Source organism: Neomonachus schauinslandi, chromosome 5 (genome assembly GCF_002201575.2).
Source record: "Neomonachus schauinslandi chromosome 5, ASM220157v2, whole genome shotgun sequence".
Taxonomy (NCBI): Eukaryota; Metazoa; Chordata; class Mammalia; order Carnivora; family Phocidae; genus Neomonachus; species Neomonachus schauinslandi.
The window spans coordinates 78,178,489-78,191,566 of NC_058407.1; positions in this window are offsets into that span (position 1 = coordinate 78,178,489).

A 13,078-nucleotide genomic window follows, 5' to 3' on the forward strand; every position below is an offset into this window, starting at 1 on the left:
AAATACTTTATCCTGTCTTCCTGAATGGTTTCATTGATCATGATGAGTGATCCTTAAAAGAGCAAAAGCACACTCATTACTGGGAGATCCTAAAATATAAGCCATCCATCAGTATTAAAATAGCAATAAGAATAGCAACCGAGTAGTTTTGTTGCACTTTAGTTTTTTTCAAAGATTTATGGGAATTGTATCATTGAATTCCCATGACAACACGTGACAGCTGTTGAAAAGAATTTTTTTAATTATTGTGGTAAGAACACTTAACATGAGATCCACGCTTTTTGACAAATTTTTGAGTGCACAATACAGTGTTGCTAACTATTGGAACCAAGTTGTACAAAAGATCTCTAGAATGTATTCATTTTGCTTAACTAAAACTATATATCTATTGAACAGCAACTCCCCAATTCCCCAAACCCCCAGCCCCTAACAACCACCATCCTGGCTTATTTCACGTAGCATAAAGTCCTCTGGGTTCATCCATGTTGTCACATATGACAGGATTTCCTTCTTTTTTAAGGCTGAATACTATTCCATTGGATGCTTACACTATATTTTCTTTACCCATTCATATGTAGATGGAAATTTAGGTTATTTCCATATCTGGGCTATTGCAAATAATGCTGCAATGAACATGGGAATGCACCCATCTCTTCAAAATACCAATTTCAATTCTTTTTGGATATATACCCAGAACTGGGATTACTGGATCCTGTGGTAATTTTATTTTTCATTTTTAAAGGAACCCCTATATTGTTTTCCATCCTAGCTGCACTCCATTTTACATTCCCACCAAAAGCGTACAAGAGTTTCACTTTCTCCACATCCTCGCCAACATTTATCTTTTGTTTATCTGGTAATAGCCATCCTAACAGGTGTGAGGTGATATCTCACTGTGGTTTTGATTTGCATTTCCCTGATAATTAGTGATGTTGAGCATCTTGTCATATATCTGTTAGCCACTTGTGTGTCTTCTTTGGAGAAATGCCCACTGAAGTCTTTTGCCCATTTTTAAATGGTTTTGTTTATTTATTTATTTAGCTAATTATTTATTTAGCTATTTAGCGATTGAGTGTAAGAATTCCTGTATATTTTGGATATTAACCCCATATCAGACATGGGGCTTGCAAATATTTTCTCTCATTCTATAGGTTGCCTCTTCACTCTATTGATTCTTTCCTTTCTGTGCAGAAGTTTGTCATTTGGTGTAATCTCACTTGTCTATTTTTACTTTTGTTGCCTATACTTTGGTGTCATATAGAAAAAAATCATTGCCAAGACCAATGTAATGAAACTCTTCTCCTATGTTTTCTTTTGGGAGTTTTATAGTTTCATGTCTTAAGTTTTTGAGCTGATTTTTGTGTATGGTGTAAGAAGGGTCCAGTTTCATTTTTTGCAAGTGAATATCCAGTTTTCCCAATACCATTTCCCCGAAAAGATTATCCTTTCCTCGTGATATATACTTGGCACCCTTATAAAAGATAAGTTCGCTGTATATGCATGGGTTTATTGGATCTTTGTTCTGTTCCTTTGGTCTATATGTCTATCTTTATGGCCAGTATCATACTATTTTAACTATGGTAGTTTTGTAATATAGAAATCAGGAACTGTGATGCCTCCAGCTTTGTTCTTCTTTCTCAAGATTACTTTAGCTATCCGTGGTCTTTTGTGGTTCCCTATGAATTTTAGAATTTTTTTCTATTTCTCTGAAAAAAATGTCATTGGGATTTTGATAGGGATTCCATTGAATCTGTAGATTATTTCAGTTGTATGGACATTTTAACAATATGAAGTCATCCAATCTATGAATACATAATGTCTTTCCATTTATGTCTTCTGTAGTATCTCTTACCAATGTTTTATAGTTTTCAGCATATAAGTCTCTTACCTCCTTAATTTGTTTTTGTTTTTGTTTTTGTTTTTGTTTTGTCCCTAAGTATTTTTTTTTTTTGATGCTATGGTGTTATTTTCTTAATTTCCTTTTCAGGTAGTTTGTTGCTAGTGTATAGAAATGATTTTTGTACGTTTATTTCATAACCTACAACTTTGTTGAATTCATTTATTAGTTCTAATGGTTTTGTTTGTAGTCTTTAGGGGTTTTCTACCTGTAAGATCATGTCATCTGCAAGCACAGATTATTTTACTTCTTCCTTTCCAATTTGGATGCCTTTTATTTCTTTTTCTTGCCTAATTGTTTGGCTAAGACTTCTAGACTATGCTGAACAGAAGTTGCAAGAGTGGGCATCCTTGTCTTGCTCCTGATCTTAGAGGAAAAGCTTTCAGCTTTTCGTCATTGACTATAATATTAGCTATGAGCTTTTCACATAAGGCTTTTATTATATTGAGGTAAATTCCTTTTATATCTAGCCTATTGAAAGTTTTTATCATGAAAGTGTGTTGAGTTAAGAGCTCCCCCCTCCCCATCAATTTGAGGTTGATGAAATTGGGGCTCAGAGAGCTCTTAATCAGGGTGCCACTGGCCCACGTATGAATTAGGAAAAGATGACCCTTCCTCCATGGGGAAGCAGCTAGGATGCCAATTTGGCAAGTGGAATATACCCACTTTACCTCAGCTAGGTGACCTTGTGTAGAGCATAACTTCTAAAATTGTGGCAGAGGCTTTACTTGCAAAAACTCTCCCGTTGCCGCTTGACACATCAAAATAAAACCAAAGGCTTAATATTCTTTCCACTACCCACACTGGTCAGGCCAGGGTATATTTGTTTGAGTGTTTAAGAAGGCAAGAGAACAAAATTTCCAACCTATAGCCAGAGAGAATCAGCCACAAACAACGTGAATAGAGGAAAAACAACTTTTCATAGCATAGATTTTGCAACTGGAAAACTGTAGGGGAAGACATATCAGCCAGGTACTCTACCTTGAGAGAAAATGATTGTGATAGATTGCAAAAATGGCCACAGTACTTTGTATCTCCTCCCTCAAAAGGTGGGGTCTATTTCCTTACCCACTGAATTTAGAATGGCCTTGTGACTGACATGATGGATAGAATATGGAAGAGGTTGCAACATGAGAGTTCTGTACCTGGGCCTCCACAAGCCTAGCAGCTTTCAGACTACTGATGAGAGGCATGTGGCCCAGTCACCCTCCAACTTCCCCACAAACAGTGAGACAACCACTAGACACACGAGTGTGGCCATCTTCACTCACACATGGTCCCCAGCCAAGTCACCAGCTGACTCCAGACAGGAGTGAGCCTAGCTACTCACATGTCTGCCTCAGATTAGCAGAAGCAGTCAATTGACTCATAGCTCATGAATAACAATAAATGGTTGTTGTTTAAAGCCATTATGTTTTTAGAGTGTTTATTTAGAAACTGATAAAATGAGTGACCCTAGAAACAAAAGAAAAGAAGCAAGAGAAAAGAAAACAAAAGTATCAGGCAGATCATGAAGCTAAGATGCCATCTGCAAATAGCAACAGCTATTGTCAACTGCAGCAAGGCTAAAGAACAAAAAGACACATCAGGTTTTCGCGTCATAGTGTCAGAGTTAATAGTTGCCATTAGTGGTATATTTAGAAAGAAGAAAAGGCACCTAACAAATTTTACATATAGTGGCTTATTTTTTAAAGTAATAGCAGAAAAATCACAAGAAGCTACAGACGCTTCAACCATTTGATTTATTGATAACAAAAACCATGTGATTCACTATTTTCCCAGTGCATCCTTCTTAGAGAGCTAAGCTAGTAATGAGAATATACGAAGCAACAGTTCTTGAAATGACCAGATTCAGCTCTTCCAACCTTAAATATAACTCCTTACCTGTATTCATTCATCTCCCATCACAATGGATCGTTACTTATAGTTTTTAAAATATGAAATAAGAATTATGGTTTGAAGGCCAAAAGGAGAAAAGAACAAAAAGAAGAGGAAGAAATTGTTATGTGAACACTCATTCAATATTGAAGACAGGTGTGCTGAAGCATGGTATATTCCAACCTTTCTTCCAAACCTCAAACCAACACAAATTCTCTCACTAGAGAGTGGAAGAAAGGGTAAGGGATTGCACAGAGGATAGAATCCATATCCATACCAAATCCCACAGTGACTATTTTTAGAAAATAATCATACAATATGAGCACTTCATAAAGGAAGTTGCTTAGGAGCTGTGGTACCTAATTAAGTATATATTTTTCATACCTTAGAAAATCTATTTGCAAAGAATATTGTGTTTGAATGCAGAGTACCTCTAAATTCACAGATGTACCCTTGAACCAATCCTGTCCTTCTGGGATTATGCTGGAGTCCATGTATTAAAGCAACCGCAGCATCTTCTACTTCCCCATGCTAATGGTTCCATATGGTCCCTGAAATACATAGAAACTCTTAAACCTGAAATCCAAGACTTGCCACTATCTAGCTCTAGTTTACCTTTCTGAAAATCCACATAAATGTGCAATACTTTTCATTCTTACCCAAACATAAGCAATGCTTTCCTGCCTCCATACTAATTTCTCTGCTGAGAACATCTTCCATACTCATCTCTACTTGTTAAAAACAGCATCTAAACTTTGAAGTCCACCTCAAATGTCATTTCTTTATTGAAGTATGGCTACTTTTCTACATTTTGGGATATACTCATGTCCTGAATCTTACCTTTCTACCTCAGAAATTAGAAATCACATCCCCAGACTCCTTTATATTTAGGAAAAAGTCCTGTGGCTGAGTCTAGCCAATCAGGAGTACCCACTTGATAGACTGATTCAAAAAGAGCAACATGAGACGTGACTGTGCTCAGAGGAAGGAACTTTCTGGTAAGTGTAGTAGAAGAGCATCTAGTTCTTCAGTAACAATGAGATCTGAGCTTCTAGTTACCATCTTTCACTGAATCTAAGATGTTATCGACTTAAAGAGACACCATTATTTCACATAACTCTAAAATAATTTTTAATTCTTCCAATAAAGCTATGATATGATATGTTCTTATAACTTAGTAAGTTCATACTTACTAAAAAATATGTTAGACATACAGACATAGATTTTCTTTCATAAAATATATTGGATAAGTTATTCATATTCAACATCTGACTTTTTTTTTAAAGATTTTGTTTGTTTATTTGAGAAAGAGAGCTCAAGTTGGGGGGAGGGACAGAGGGAGAGAATCTCAAGCAGACTCTGTGCTGAGTGTGGAGCCCATTGTGGGGCTGGATCCCAGGACTCTGAGATCATGACCTGAGCCCAAATCAAGAGTTGGACACCCAACCAACTAAGCCACCCAGGGGCCCCTCAAAATCTGACTTTTCTAAATGACTTTCAGGCTCAGAATCAACCATGTCCATGTTTTGGCACACAATATTATCCTTTGTACCATTGGGACTATTAATGAGGCAGCATTTCTTAAAAGAATGCTCCACTCTTGTCTCTAGGAATTTCTTCTAAGCTACCAGTGCCAATTCTATGAGTTTTGGTGCATGTGAACAGGCAATGACAGCTACATCATAACTGCCACTTGGCCAACAGCAATTGTGAAAAGCAGTCCAAATTTAGAGAGGTAAATACGTTAGGAAAACAAGTGTTTTAGAAAAAAAATGAAGTATGTTCTACCTCCATTGGTGATTCTAAGGGTAGGAGTCACTTTCCAGTGTTATGATATGTTATAGTCCATCCAATGAAAAACTGGTTAGTGGTGCCTAAAAAACCATAAAATGGAACAAATACCTCTACCTCTGGCCACCTGTCTTATAGTTTCCACCAGCCTATGTAAGACTATGACACATATTTAAAGTAATTTACTGAGGGATGAGCAGTCTCAGAATGGAGGAACAAAAGATGTAATTTTAGCTAATTTGGACTTTCACTGTATCACACTAGGAAAGACACTTTATTTATTCTCTTTATTTAATCTATTTATCTATCTATTTATTTATTTGAGAGAGAGTAAGCATGACAGGGGGGCAGGAGAGGGGGTGGCCCAAGGGAGAGGGAGAGAGAAAATCTTAAGCAGGTTCCACACCCAGTAAGGAGCCTGACACTGGGCTCAAGCTCACGACCCTGAGATCATGATCTGAGCCGAAATCAAGAGTCGGAAGCTTAACCGACTGAGCCACCCAGGGGCCCCTAGGAAAGACATTTTAAAACTTAGATTCCCATGTATATCATGCCCCAAAAGTCTCCCAGACCAACTGACTTCAACTTCTCCTTCAGGAAAACTTCACTACCTCCACAGGATGAAGTCTGACATTTAATTGCTTTCTGAGTTCTCCATCTCAATGTGTATCCTGGGCTTCAATTAGATGAGCACTGACATTCACATCTGCTGAATTTCATGGTGCCTGGATAAAAAATGGGCTTCAGATATGGGCAAGGGCAAAAGTGGGTTCTTCTGGACCACAGAACACCAGTAAGAGCTATGGAGCTGGTTCCCTCACACAGTAACTATATCTGTTAGAAATTTCTCAGCTGCAAATAACAGAAAATTCAACCCAACGTAGCTTTATATTTATAACATGAATTATCTCTCCTAACAAAATTTCATAGGTAGGTCAGTCTTCAGATGTCACATAAGTGACCTTGACTCTGCCTCTCTAAGGCCCTTTTGTCTTCCTCTGTAGGTTATTTTCATCCTCAGACTGAGAACAAGATAGCTGCCATTGATCTAGGCATCATATCCAGATACAACAGTGTTTACAGAAGTTAATGATGACTCTCTCTGCTTCTCTTAGGAACAAATAAACTCATCCCAGACTCTCTCAGTTTTCCTCCACTTAAGACTTTATTAATTTTTAAATTTAATAAAAATAGTTCTTTAAAAAGAAAAAGACTTTATTGAACAGAATTGGATCATAAGCCTATACTGAACCAATCACTGGTAAAGGATTAGGACCACTATGATTTGTTTTAACCAGCCAGGACCCACCCCCAGGGCTGAGGTCAGGACTGGGGCCTACCCACCCCAAAGAATAAAGTCACACAGGGAGGGGTAGAAGCCTGAATAAAATCAGGGTCCTATTAGAAATACTAGAGGTAGCTTGTGTGAAAAATTGTGGAATTTTAAAAAAATTAATAAAAAAACCCAAACCAAAATCAAACCAAACAAAAAACAAGTCAGGTAACCAATGGTATCTCCTAAGTAAATAATCCCTCTAAATTATAAATTTTTCTTCGAGATGGTCCACTCTAATCATTACTGATGAGAGACTACTCATTGATGACAGAGCTCTGCCCTGCTCTTTAGGAATAGGTATTATTATGCTTTGGCACATTGGGCTCTTTCTGTTCCACCAGAAGCCTGGTGCCATCAGAATGAGGTAGCGGCTTCTAAATGTCCTTTCTTCCTTACCGGAAAATGACACTGCATTTGATTGAACTATTTTTATTCACGTTATCCCTCTGATAGAGAAGGAGTAAAAATGGAAAGCTTAATTATTTTATATAGGCCTAATACCGCCACCCCCCCCCCAACACACAAACCTGTAAATCCCTCCAGGAAATAAATGGTGTCTTTTTCGTATTTATACATCCTATGAAGCTAGCCTTATGTAATAGGAACTCCATTGATAAAGAAATGATGGATTGTTAATCTTATTCATTCTTTCCAGGATTAACCTTTATGACAGCTAATTAAGTCTCCAAGCTAGGTGTAGTCCATATCCAACGTGTGTGCATTAGCAAAGATCCTTTGGTTTTAAGATACTTTCCTCTCTGTGTCTCCAACCACAAGTATTGCCCAGAAGCAGGGACTTTCAAGCTGGAATTCTAATGCTCTTTACAGTCGATCGTACAGGCTTAGGTTGGGGGGGAAAAAATTGCATTCCCTCAATCAGACAAGCACTACCTAGAGAAATTCAGACTTCGATAAGACCTTACCAATCCATTTCCTTTCAGCTTTGCACATCAGATGGTTCCTCATTCTTAAGAATTAGTGGGTTAAAAAAAAAAAAAAAGAATTAGTGGGTTGGAAATCCTCTAGGAGAGAATATCAAAACTTCAACATGTTCAGACAGATATACACACAAATAGTAGGTTTAAATGAAATTCTCTATACGATTTCAGATTTCTCCCTTTTTCTCTTTACTATCCTCTTCTCTTATTTAATCCCCCTAGTTAAAAGATCTGGGTTTTTTCCCCTTCCCTTGTGGCACTGTGTATTTGCTGAATATACTGATTCATGCCCTTTGGTTCTTACTCCTTGACTTGTAATTCTTATCTCTCTATTCTGTCCCCAGACTTGAAGTTTGTTGTTATGTCTGAGAAGTCCTTAAATACCATGGTTACCCAAAGGGTCAAACTGCCTGTCCCCTAAACTGAACGTTGCTGATTCATGGGCTGCCTCAGGGAGTGTCATTGCCACAGCTGAAATAGCTATCCAAACGAAGATGCTTAGGTAACGGCAGCTATTGAAAACGACCGACCCCTGGTACAAATCAATTAGCTACCCCTTATTTGAAAGATATCCAGGATGGTATTCACGCTGGGAGTCAGGGAGGATGGTATTTCCTGAACTGATTCACACAGTGCTAATATTTGTCAAGTAAATGAAGGAAAATATCAAGAGAGTAAAAAGCCAAACAAAAAAATCTCAGTCTTAAGGTCATTTTCATTGTCTAATTGTGCTATCAAATGCTCATCTGAATGCCTGAGGAGTGAATAATTTAGGTTAATATCTATGTATTTCTATATAGAATGATGGCCAAATGTAATATATGCCTTTAATTAAATATTTCAATAAGGCTTTACAGCCTATAAAGTAACTTCACATGTACTATTTCATTTGATCATTATGACATCCCCATGAAGTATGTGCTAATACTATCCCCATTCCACCCGTGAATGAACTCTGACTCTGAGAGATTCTGTACCTTTTTTAAAATTCATAAAACTAGCTGGTAAAAAGAAGAGGCAGGACTAAAATCTAGGTCTCTGACTCACTCTTTCCATTGCTCACATCGCCAATATACCTTCATGATAAACTATAGTCCTCATTGCCTAAGCAAATGTACCAAAAATTAAAAGTCAACAGGTTGTAATTCAGGTGCCCCTTCCTTTATGTGGAGACTATGGCTTTGCCTTCCTGTCGGTTTAATGTAAGATCACAATAATGTTTCTTTAAGGGGCATTTGAGAGTACCTAATGCATGAGCACTATTCCCGTGGACACTTGGAAAGGACAATGTCCTTAAAGGCTGGCTGAGTGACACCAGGGAATATTCTTCCATTGAAATTGTTGAACACTCAATTTCCTCCCTGATTGTCACTATTTATGCACTCACTGATGCTCTAATTATTTGAGCTTCATCCTTTAAATCAAGAGTGTGATGCCTTGTTAAACACAGGATTGTCTAATGTCCCTTTTAAAACTAACACTTAAGGTCATGCTGCTCTATTATCTCCAGTTTATAATAGGAAAGTGAGTTTCGGCTACCCTTGGCCCTGTGTGGAAAAATGTTGCCAACTTTTCTTCTTCTAACAGCGTCTATTAGAGCTTGAGATAGGCTCCATTCAAACACTCTTCTTGCCAAGTACTCTAGGCCAAGATCTATGATGACTGAACGGGATCGAGACTACGATTTTTCAAGTTCTATCCAATGATGTGTTTTTGACAGGCAATGTAATGTTGCTTGCATTTTAGGTTTTAACCTATGGGGCTATGCAATAGCCTTTCTTGTCAGGATTGAAAAAAAAAATGTTTCATGCATTCACAGATGTCTGAAACTCCAGTGAAAGGTAATATATAGTATTATATAAGATAGGATTTTGTAGATCAGATTTATTTTAGGTTTTCAATATAATTCTGCATTCTTTTGAATTCACATAGCAAATATATTAAGCTCATAACTCCATGGTGAAGTGGAAGGCTATTGCTCAGAGCTATTGTAAGGAAAATGTAGAACTTAAACCACAGCTATAACAGGTCATTTGAGGGGAAAATGTGGTTTTAAAAAATAACTGAAAAATGCATTCATAGGCATTATTATACAATTGAATGTGGCAGTTAGGCAAAGGAGTAGGGAACTGACTCAGGTATGATACTATTCTATCCAACTCATCTGCCATGACAATAAAATGTATTTATTTACTGTAGGAAAAAAAGACAAATTCAACATACATAAGGCTTCAGTTGATTAATGATTCAGCTATGATGGAACCACTTAGAGGACAATAGCCAGCCTTTCCACTAGCAGGAATCCTTATTGGGGTGTGGTAAAATAACATTCTTTATTCTGGCTGTATGATCTGATAATAGAGACTAATCTAATTGTGTTACAGTTTGGGAGGTAAAATGAATGCACGCAGGAATGAAAATAGGACCAGCCTTTGATGGTAAAAATAATTCATTTCTGGGCAAGTCTAACTTATTATTACATAGGATATTTTAAAAGATTGTTATGTTTAACCCAACATTATTTTCATTTATCAGTAATCCTTTAGTTTATTGATATAAGTGTGTGGCACTCATGAGGAAAATTGCCAACTCACGGTAGAAATCTGTTTTATGAAAAAAATATGCAAATATGTATATACACCACAATGGGTATTTCGAGAAAAAGTATTTGCACTTTTTAATGTTCCTTCATTCTCTCCTTCTTAGAAATATCTATTGACTTCTGAAGGTGAGTGGGGGGGGTGGGCTAACTGGGTGATGGATATTAAGGAGGGCACTTGTTGTGATGAGCACTGGGTAGTATATGTAAGTGATGAATCACTAAATTCTATTCCTGAAACCAATACTGCACTATATGTTAACTAACTTGAATTTAAATTAAAAAAAATTTTTTTATTGCCTTCCAATCATGTGCCAAGTCCTGCTCTAGGTTCTGGAGGTACAAACAAAAACAGACAAAGACGTTGGCCTTTACAGAGTTTGCATTTATTCCAGTAGGAGGAGCTAAACAATAAACAATGTGAGTAAAATATTTAATATGTCAAAATTTAAAGATTTATAATAAAAATATTAGTCAAGTATTTAGTAAATAAGAATTAAGAGATTCAGAGTGCTAAAGAGACTGTAAGTCGGGGCGCCTGGGTGGCTCAGTCGTTAAGCATCTGCCTTCGGCTCAGGTCATGATCTCAGGGTCCCGGGATCGAGTTCCGCATTGGGCTCCCTGCTCGGCGGGAAGCCTGCTTCTCCCTCTACCACTCCCCCTGCTTGTGTTCCCTCTCTCGCTGTGCCTCTCTCTGTCAAATAAATAAATAAAATCTTTAAAAAAAAATAAAAAATAAAAAAATAAAAATAAATAAATAAATAAAGAGACTGTAAGTTCCTTGTCATTAATGTAACCCCAGACCTACCAGTGTTTGGCCTAGGAGATATTCAAGAAATATTTGTGAATAACTGAATGAACAAATGAATACTTTATGTTCTCTGAAGATAGCCCTGGCACTTTATCTCAAACTCATACTAGATTTTCCTTTTTTATCTGCTTACTTCCAAAAAAGATTTGAAGTAACTTATAACAAAAAGGTAAAGAACGTAGCTTGAGCAACAAAGGAAGAAATAGAATCACGATGTATGGCTTTTTTAAAATACAGGGCTATTGTGGTGCTACAGTGGGTGATCAATAGCTTAATATCAATAATAATAATAATCAAGAGCTTAAATGAAAGTATATTTGATAGCAATTTCCCCAAAGTTGCATACATATTTTTCACATGACTTCTTCAAAAATACACTATATCCCTTATCAAAAACTGACAGGGGACAGGTCCAAATGTGATTTTGAAAGAAAAGGGGGGGAAATGTCTTGATAAGGCATTTCCACCGGCCTTAGGGCAATAATGCAAATGCATGTGTCTTTCTTTACAGTTCCAAGAGTAGGGGCGCCTGGGTGACTCAGTCGGTTGAGCATCTGACTCTTGATTTCAACTCAGGTCATGATCTTAGGATCCTGAGATCGAGCCTGAGTTCCACCTCAGGCTCAGTACGGAGTCTCCTTCCTCCTTCTGTCCCTCCCCCTGCTCTCTTTCACTCTCTCTCAAATAAATAAATAAATCTTTAAAAAAAATAAAGTTCCAAGTGTAGAATTTAGTCTAGTGTAGAAACTCAATAAATGCTGACATAAGACCATCAGATAAAATTGATTCTTGGACTATTTCTACAGTATGGCAATAAATCAGCATCAAAAAAAAAGAACGTTCTTTTTATTTTGATCTGTTAGACCATCCTATGGTTTGCTTTCCAGCAAAGATGTTTAGTGTCTCAATAACCCTTGATCAAAGAAGGGTTTTTTCCAATCTCTTCAACTAAATATACAGCTTTCAAGAACCCACATGGGTGGGTGAGAGAGGCCAACAGTTGCCTAACCAGTCACATCAGCCAAATCAACCCCAACAGATCTGTGGTTATGAGATGTGGCAACCAGAGCCAACATCATACTAGAGGCAATGTAGGGTCAGACAAAACTGAAGTCAAGTCCCAGTTCTAGTAATTATCTACCATAGTTGGGGCAGCAATCTATTGTAAATGAAATGAAGTCTTTGCCATCCTAAGTTTAGGAGCTCAATAATATTTGTAATTATTATTGAATGTAGATAGCGTCTGGGATGTTTTGGAGACTAGATTTCCGGGACATCAACAAGAAAGAAATTTAGGAAAATCGTATGGTAAGGTGAAAAGGGTAGGTTTCCTGAGACTTTAGAGTAGGAACTAGATAAGATCTTTAGATAAAACAATCATCTCAAGAAAGCGGCAGGTGTTGCTTACATAGAGGAGAACAATTGAGATGTTCTGGATGGTGCAAAAAGATATTAGAATTATAAGCTAGAGTCAAATTGGCCTACACAAGTCCAGATCAGCAGGGATGAAGGTTCCTATAATATCCTGCCCCTCCCTCCCTAAGTGTGTGAAGGAGTTCAAGAGATTTTCAACCAGCAGCCAGGATAGCTCATCCCCTTCTTTGAAAAAGGTGTGAAAGTTAACATCGTAAGAAAGAAAAATACCTTCCCCTGTCTTACAGACAATGGGAAGAATGATGGGGAGGGCATGGGGGTTCTTACTGATAAAGAAGCCCTTCCTTTAATTCCTGCTTTATTCCGTTCTTCCCCTTCCTTCTATTCCTTCCATCTTCTTTTCCTCTTCCTTCCCTCTATTTTCTCTTTTCTTCCCTACCTCGTTCTACAAGGG